Source organism: Mus musculus, chromosome 10 (genome assembly GCF_000001635.26).
Source record: "Mus musculus strain C57BL/6J chromosome 10, GRCm38.p6 C57BL/6J".
Classification (NCBI taxonomy): Eukaryota; Metazoa; Chordata; class Mammalia; order Rodentia; family Muridae; genus Mus; species Mus musculus.
Window position 1 is genome coordinate 125,511,420 of NC_000076.6, and position 8,410 is coordinate 125,519,829.

At 41.9% G+C, this 8,410-nt stretch overlaps 1 pseudogene; it reads left to right on the top strand.

Annotated features, from left to right (window-relative positions):
- Gm9102 (predicted gene 9102) lies at positions 1,111 to 1,572 on the top strand (annotated as a pseudogene).

An 8,410-nucleotide genomic window follows, 5' to 3' on the forward strand; every position in this document is an offset into this window, starting at 1 on the left:
ATTTTTGCATCAATTTTGTACCTAGCCAGTTAACTAAAAGTGTTTATCAGCTGTAGGAGCTCTCTAGTGGAATTTTTAGGGTCACTTATGTATACTATCATATCATCTGTAAATAATGATACTTTGTCTCAAATCACTGCTGTGAAGAAAGCAGGTGTGGAAGACTCTGTGATTATAATTAGATGGCAACTGGATATCCTAAACTATAGTTTATGCACAATAGCTTAAAATAGGCTGTATCAAAATATAAGGAAATTAAAGTTCACGCATGAAGCTCTTGACTAGATATTATATTCTCAATTTGAAAATACATTGCTTTGAATGGGATGTAGATCTTTTAGGGAAATCGGTCTCATGATTTGAGAATGGAATAAACAAACTGGAATGAAAAACTTCGCAGTGGTGATTTCTTTGAATTTGACGTTCAGCCTGCAAGGATAAAGCAAGACAGTGTATTCATCTTAGAGGTGCACACGACTCATGCGTAACCCTGTGATTAACAATAGGAAAGTAGCATGAGATAGAGCCAGACATGAGACAGAGCCTGACATGCAATAAGGATTACTCTAAAGGTATATTTATAGGACCCTGGCCTGAGAGAAGGTAGTATCCCACGGCCATCAGGCTGTTGAGACCCTAAAGGACCATCCTTCCTCCAGGACCCCACACAGAAGGAAGCAAATGCAAAGCCCTAGTGCTAGCCTGTCCATCAGGAAGAGATTTCACAGAGGCCGTGTGCATTATCACTGCTCGTGTGCACACTTCTTGGCTGTGGTTCATCTTCTCCAACACAGTCATAGCACTGCCCCAGAAGCACAGAGAATCTAGGCGTCTTCTTTTAGTTTACCCTGACTTCAAATAAATCTACTTACCTGTACCAATCTATCTCCTACTTTTCTTTTCTGAGCAATGACAAGTTTATAAATGTCAAGTGTTTCCTGTAACATTACCTCATAAAATTCAGGCTGGGGAAGATGGCTCTGCAGGTCAAGTGCTTGTTGTATGAGCACGTGGACCTGAATTCAGATCTCTAGCATATGTGTAAAAGCTGAGTCAGAGTCTTTCTCTTCCAGTCCCGGGTGCTGTGGGAGCCGCGAGTTACCGTGCAGAAATGGCCAAGTCCAAGAACCACACCACACACAACCAGTCCGGCAAATGGCACAGAAATGGCACCAAGAAACCTGGTCGCAAAGATACGAATCTCTTAAGGGGATTGACCCCAAGTTCCTGAGAAACACGCGTTTTGCCAAGAAGCACAACAGGAAAGGCCTGAAGAAGATGCAGGCCAGCAATGCAAAGGCAGTGAGTGCACGCGCAGAGGTCAACAAGGTCCTTGTGAAGCCCCAGGCCATCAAGCCCAAGACGCCAAAGGGCCCAGCCGCAATTTCACAGTTTGGGTTTCATCACTCACCCCAAGCTTGGGAAGCAGAATCGAAGCTACATGGCCAAGGGTCGTAGGTTCCATCAACCAAAACCCAAGGTTCAAACCAAGGCAGGGGCCAAAGTTCCAGCTAAGGCCCAAGCTCCGGCTCAGGCTCCCAAAGGTGCCCAGGCCCCTGGGAAGGCCCCATAGAAAAGGCTCCTGCCAGTGCGAAGACAGACGGACTGCTGGGACACACCTACCCTCACACTATTTGCAGATGACCAGTGTCCTATGCTGTTTTTACAAATTAATTCAGGCAAGATCTGTTTTTAAAAACAACAACAACAACAATAAAGCTGAGTCAGAGAAATGTGTCTATGACCTTAAAGGTAGGTGTGGTTGAGGCAGAAACATACAGATCCCAGGGACTCAATGTTCCAAATGGCAAGTTCCAAGTCCAATCAGAGACAATGATTTTTCTTTAAAAAAAAAAAAAAAAGAATAAAACCCCAGTAAACATTCAGTCACAGAACGGGAGACACTGGGGAGCCTGAAGGAGGTAATAGTGGACGGATATAACCAATCCATATTACACAAATGCATAAGACATTCAAATAATCAAAAAATACTTTTTTCAAAAACTTGGGCCCAGTGTTTACATCAATTTCCCAAGGTATTATAAATGTATGCTTCATCAGTATATATCTACATGCCATATATATGCCGTCAATATCAGAGCAGAGCCTATCCTGAACATCTCTTCAGATATTCCACACGTGTGAGCATTCACTACATCAGTTCAGCATCAATGAATAATCATTTTGCCATATGGTCCCCAAATTGAAATAAAAACAATGCCTATTTCTAACAACTCATGCTTTATAACTATTTTGTAACATTTAGAAAGTTTAACAGGAAATGTTCCTCTTGGGCTGTATTCAAATGATTTATGATAATGTCCTTAGAAAAGACTCATCATTATTGTGATGAATCTCTCCTGGTGACAGCGTGATTGCACAACTAAATCATCATTCTAGAAAGAAACCAAAATCACTAACTGCATTTAGCAGGTTCGGCGAGGGTGCTCATTCAAGTATTGGAGAAATCCATACCAAATCATATGCATATGACTTTAAACACTGCTCAGCCTGCTGCAGACCTCAGTCTAACGAAGGGAGCTTTGTCCCTCCTGTTGCGTATGTTTGGATTTATCATCTATTGAGACACAGCTGCCTTTCGAGGGTGAAATCACACTTCATGAAGCCATTCTTTCCCTGTGACTTTTAAGTGAGCAATTAACTTCTTATTGGAAACCATGCTTTTCAGTGTTCATGGTCTCATAATATTCTCCAGAACTCCTCACCCTTGGTCAAAACTGGATGGAATTGCCAAACTTAAATGCTCTCTTTCCAATCCTAACACATTATATACTCGCAAGCTTGGCTTTAGAGCACAGTTCCACTTTCTATGATGTACAAACCAAGTTGGAGTCTGATAGAGTTCTAAGTTTGTAAGTTTACCAAAACCACTTTATTGCAAACAAAACTGTAATGTGTTTTTTCTTATCTTTATCTGTTTTCTATTCTGTGCACATTAGTCCTCACTCTCCAGCACAACATTGGCATTTATTTCTCATATCTATTTAATTCAACTTAGAGCTGTATATGTTCACCATCCTTATGGGAAGACAAGGCCAGTGAGGACAGGTCTTTGCTGTATTTATAACTGATAGCTCAGAACCTAGCTACTGCTTACATCTACACAATACCTTGGAAACGAACAGCAGACTAGAATGGTTTCAAAAAATTGATGTTCATGATGGCCAATGAAGGCAATGGCTTATTACAATAATCTTTGCAATTTCTGTTAAAGAATGAAAGAGCCTCTGATTCTCGTTACTTTAAAAAAGCAGAAATTCAAACGAAAATGATTCAACCACAACTCACTGCATATTAGAAAGGGTAAGGCAGTACTGTATATCAAGCAAACTCAGTACCCACGAGCATGGCCTGGTCCCTCAAATTTCTCACTAGAGAGGTCTTCGAATTCAAAGAATAAATGCCTCTGATTGCTAAAACCGTAAGACTTTCATCAGTCACATCTGATATGAGGGCACACTGCCATCTAATGTTTTATTTATCATGACTTGTGTATTTGTTTCTTTTCTGAAAGACAGGCCCTAAAGTACAGATAACCCAGAATAATTTGATATTTCCCTGTACAACTCTTTCTGGAGAGATATGAAGAAATAGGCACTTATCTGAGATTCAGTACTGATGCCACATCAAAGCAGCAATTCCATCTGACCCCAGCTTGATAAACCAGGGAGTTTACTGATGTCACTCACCGGAGCCTAGGTGATTTAAGGGTAGCCACGTTACCAGAGGTCACCCTAGCATGGGTGCTGATCACAGAGGGCTCATCTCTGGAGTGACCCGCCCAGTTACCCGGAGTTCTAATGGAATTTTCCCCTCCCCAGTGGTTGCCTGCTACTTTGCTGCTTACATAACCTCATGGAGAGACCTTGTAAACGTTGCCAAGCTTCCAGATCCAGCAAGAATCATGAGCTTCCTATGCTTGTAATTCTGTTAACCTTCTTTATCTAGCTAGTTTCCCTCCTCTTTCAAGTAGTCTACATGTCAACCCAAAGGAACCAGCTTACATAAAAGTGTAGTTGTAAGCTGCCCGTGGCGTACATGAACTGGGTACTCCTGGAAGACAGGCTGGGGCTGAAAGAGAGACTAGTCGGCGTCAGAAATAATGAAGCCAAGACCAATTTTCTCTGATCAAGGCCGGGAGAGTTTACTAAGAGACTGTGCTTATAAAGAGAGAAGGCCCATTCTCCCCCCAGCCAGTCCATCCTTGGTGCCGGGAGCCAGCCCGGGCAGCAGGATCTCAGAGAAGAGTAGGGCCAAGTTGACACTTCAAAAGAAGCCAGCCAAGTCAGAAAGCTGCACTGCAGGTGGCCCCACCTCAGTGGCAACAAGGTCTGCACAAGCCCCGCTTCAAGCTGGGGGAGGCTACATAAAAGCATGGCCTATATGTTTCTTTCTTTAATCCATTGAAACTATAGCTGCATGCCAGAGGCCACTGGAGTATTATTAACAGTAGCTGCGATGTGATGTGAAGTCAACTTAATGATAAGTGGAAAAAGGAAATAACATAATCAAACCTTTTTAAATTAACTTCTTTACAGTCCAGTCTTTACCCCACCTGCTCTGCCCTCCACAGTTTCTCATCCCATTCCTCCCCACTCTGTTTCCAAGATGATGCCCTGCCCCCAACACACACACACACACACACACACACACACACACTAACACCACCACCACCACCACCACCACCACCAGACTTCCCTACTCCCTGGGGCCTCAAATGTCTCAAGGGTTAGGCTCATCTTCTCTCACTGAGGCTACACCAGGCAGTCCTCTGTTGTAAATGTGTCGGCGGGGGGAAGGGTGGCTCATATCAGCTGGTGTATGCTGCCTGGTTGGTGGCTTGGTGTCTGAGAGATCTCAGCAGTCTGGGTTAGTTGAGACTACTGGTCTTCCTATGGGGTAGCCCTCCTCGTATTCAAACTTTTGAAAAGGCACAGATCGTGCCATCTGCACCAACAGAGACAAACATGGAGAACATCATCGTACATGGAATAAGACATCCCAGAAAGACAAACACCTCATGGCCTCACCTATACGTAGGATCTGTACAAACCAGACTGGAAGAGGGGCATTGCAGTGGTGGTAACGAGGGCTGTGGGTGAGGGAGGATGGCAAGATGTTAGTTAAGGAATACAGCATTCCAGTTGGGAAGGATTAGGTTAGAAGTAATAAGTAATAGAATAATAAGTGAATAATAGAAATAGTAAACTGTTTTAAGACATGTATTCTCTAGAGTAAGGCTTGTCTACCTACAACCCAGCTCTCCAAAATGAGAGAGTTCAGAAAACTTGAGTTTCTGACTTAATGCTCATGTTGATACTAGATCTTTTTTCTCTAAAACCAATTCAATGTGACCAGTTTGGAAGAGAACTGATTTTGCAAGGACAACTACAAACAGTCAATAACCAATCAATCAGCCTGGAATAACTGATAATCTCTGAGAGCTGTGAATCAAGAATTCTGTTTCATGTTTCCTTTTTCCAAGCAGATTTTAAATAGTTTTGTGCTCATGTTGCCTAAGAAACAGCTAGGCTGTGTCTCAAACTGAGACTTCAGAAAGAAAAATGGGAAATTAGACAATGATCTGAAGTTTAATTAGGCCCTTCAAGGAGTCAAAGGTTAGTATACAAAATTATACTTAGCTCTATATTTTGATAATTGTCTCTTTAATTAATCCAGATCTTCAAAATCAATAAAAAAAATTATATGGTCAATGTATAGTGACCTCAGTTACTGACTAGAGTGAGGTTTATTCTGGACACCACTGTTTCCTGGAGCTATCTTTTCCACTGTGAAGTGCCCACTGACCTCAGAGCTGTATATCACAGTAAAAACAGGTAGGAAATAAGCACTAAATTCTTGACAAGACATAAAATACGATGTTTTGGAATATTGCCCGATCTACTTTTTGTTTTGCTATTTTCCAACTTCAAAGTAGTTTTGAAAATAAGAAGAAACTCTCTAGCTTGCAAGAAAAGAAAAGAAATCGGGAACTGTGGAGTTAGGTATTCCAGAGACCCACAAACTGACCTTGGCCAAACTCACTTACCCAGAGTAGTGATCATACTTCTATTTCTGAACAAATGCCAACTCATACCACCATCTATCTTTTCCTTAAGACTCCAGAAAATTTCCTAACCACTGTGAGATGGCCAGCTCTTTATTATAACCAATCAAGAGCTGCCTCCCACAGTGAGCAAAGGCAATATTCCTACAGTAATATATCCAAAACTGTTGTCCACTTTGTCACATGCTCTAGTCTTCCTAAACCTGCATCACCATGGAAAACTGCTTGTCCATCAACTGAAAGACACTTGGGTCAGGTTAGCCACTAGATCCAAACACAGTCATGGACCAGGCATGTAGCTCAGCCATAAAGCGCTTGCTTAGCATGTATGAGAGGCTGAATTCAGTCTCGGCATCATAAAGAACCAAACAAATGCCCCATACTCTGAGAGCATCATGAACTCCAGTGCCCGCAAGCCAAGCAAGCCTCACTTTAGTTTTATATCAGGAAGTCAGAATTTCTTGCCGTTCAGTCTGAACATGTACACTTACAAAATAACTTCTGACTTCGAAAGCCAATAAATGAATAAACAGTGGTATTAAAAGCCCTTCCTGTAAGGAGATCAAATAAGGGCATCACATAGGAGACAGAAAAACCAATCGTCTTCAAAGGCACTTTGCAAATACTAAAGAGTTAATTTTAGAATAACTGAAAATACATTTATGAAGTCGTTCCTGAGTAAATAAAGTTGTATTTACAAAAGAAGATAGGCTACAGGGTAAATTTATATGTTGGGAAAATGTCATTTTTATCTAAAATGATTTCTTCCATCTTGCCTGAAGTTATTTCCAAATGTGCAGGTCCTCTCTTTTGCCAGCCAGCCTTTTTACAGCAGGCCCATTATTTTGTTGTTGAGATGGCAGGCTGTTCTTTTGATGAGTATGTATTTTGAAGGTGCTTTGCTGACACTTTATTTGATAGACTGTCCACTTTCTCCCCAGGAAAGGTAACAAAACCGGATACTGGACTGAGCCTTAAGAACTCAGGACATCCCTGTTTCAAGTGACACTTGAGCCATGGTAAGTGATAGGGGCAGGGCGGTTAGTGATCGCTCTGTCCTCCTCCAGTGTCACCGAGGCAGTGTTCAACCAGGTTGAATTTTACATTTTCCTAGCTGGAAAATGGGCAAGATGAACGTTGTGAACAACGTTTCAGACTTAGGATTCTTCTTTCCACTCACCGTGAGATCTCAGACACACTCTTTAAACTCTGTAAACTTCAGTAGCTCCGTATGGAAAGCTGGTGCAGCAGACATTTTGTCTGCAGAAAACCTTCGTGAGACTCCACAAGATTATGTTTTTGGAGCAGATAACAATGTTCTAGGGACATCTTAATTACTTCTTAGCTATAGGCACTGCACGAGTTTGATCTCAAATGGCATGCAAGGGCTCATTGACAAGTTCTTCCATGGCTTGAGTGCTAGAACCCTAAGAAGGGACTGAGAAGAAAGAAAGGACAAACCCAGGGACACTTGGACACACAAACTCTGAGATTGGATAAGCTGCCATCTTAAATGGAGTGCCTAAGCATGTTTAGTATATACATTTGAATCAAGAGACAGGGTTTCTAGAATCAGCTGAACAAGGAGGTAGGTTTATCTAAAACCTCACAGTAGCAGTCTATGTAGCTGAGCAACCTTCAGGCTATAAACATTCAGGAGGAGAAAGCTATGGCAGGTATTTTCTGCACACACTATGGGTATTGGTATGTGGAGTAGCAGAAAGCTTGGCAAGCCCTTTGAGGCTTACTTGAGAAAAGCGTTGACAATTCCATATGACTGAAGCACTTGGAATGGCCCTAGAGTTCATGTATTGAATGAAGCTGATGGGGGTGTTGGGAGCTAGTTAAAATGTAGTAAGCAGATCATAGTGTATATTGGTTGGATCATAGGGAGTGGGGACCTTGAAGAGGATATTGGAACCCTGGTTTCTATTGCCTTTGTTTCTCTTTCCTTCCTTCCCTCTCCCCACCCTTGTTCTCTCCTTCCTTCTCAACATTTATGAGGCAAACTGTCTCCTCAAACACCGCCCCTTGCCTCAATGTTCTGCTTCATCATGGACCCCAAACCAGTGGGGTTAACTGACCTGGACTGAAAACACAAATCCTTTGTGGTAGGTCTTTAAAAATCTTTCCTTTATAAGCTATAATTAAGAGAAATTTGAAAGATATTTTATTTTTAAGGCTATATTTTCATTTTAAGCACAGTAAAGGAAATTATATGACTATATAAGCTCTCCCCTGTTGACCGATTTGTAAGTTATAGACATTGGCCTTGAACATGCCATTGTGTTTGCTGTATGAAAACAACAGGGAGAAAGGAAC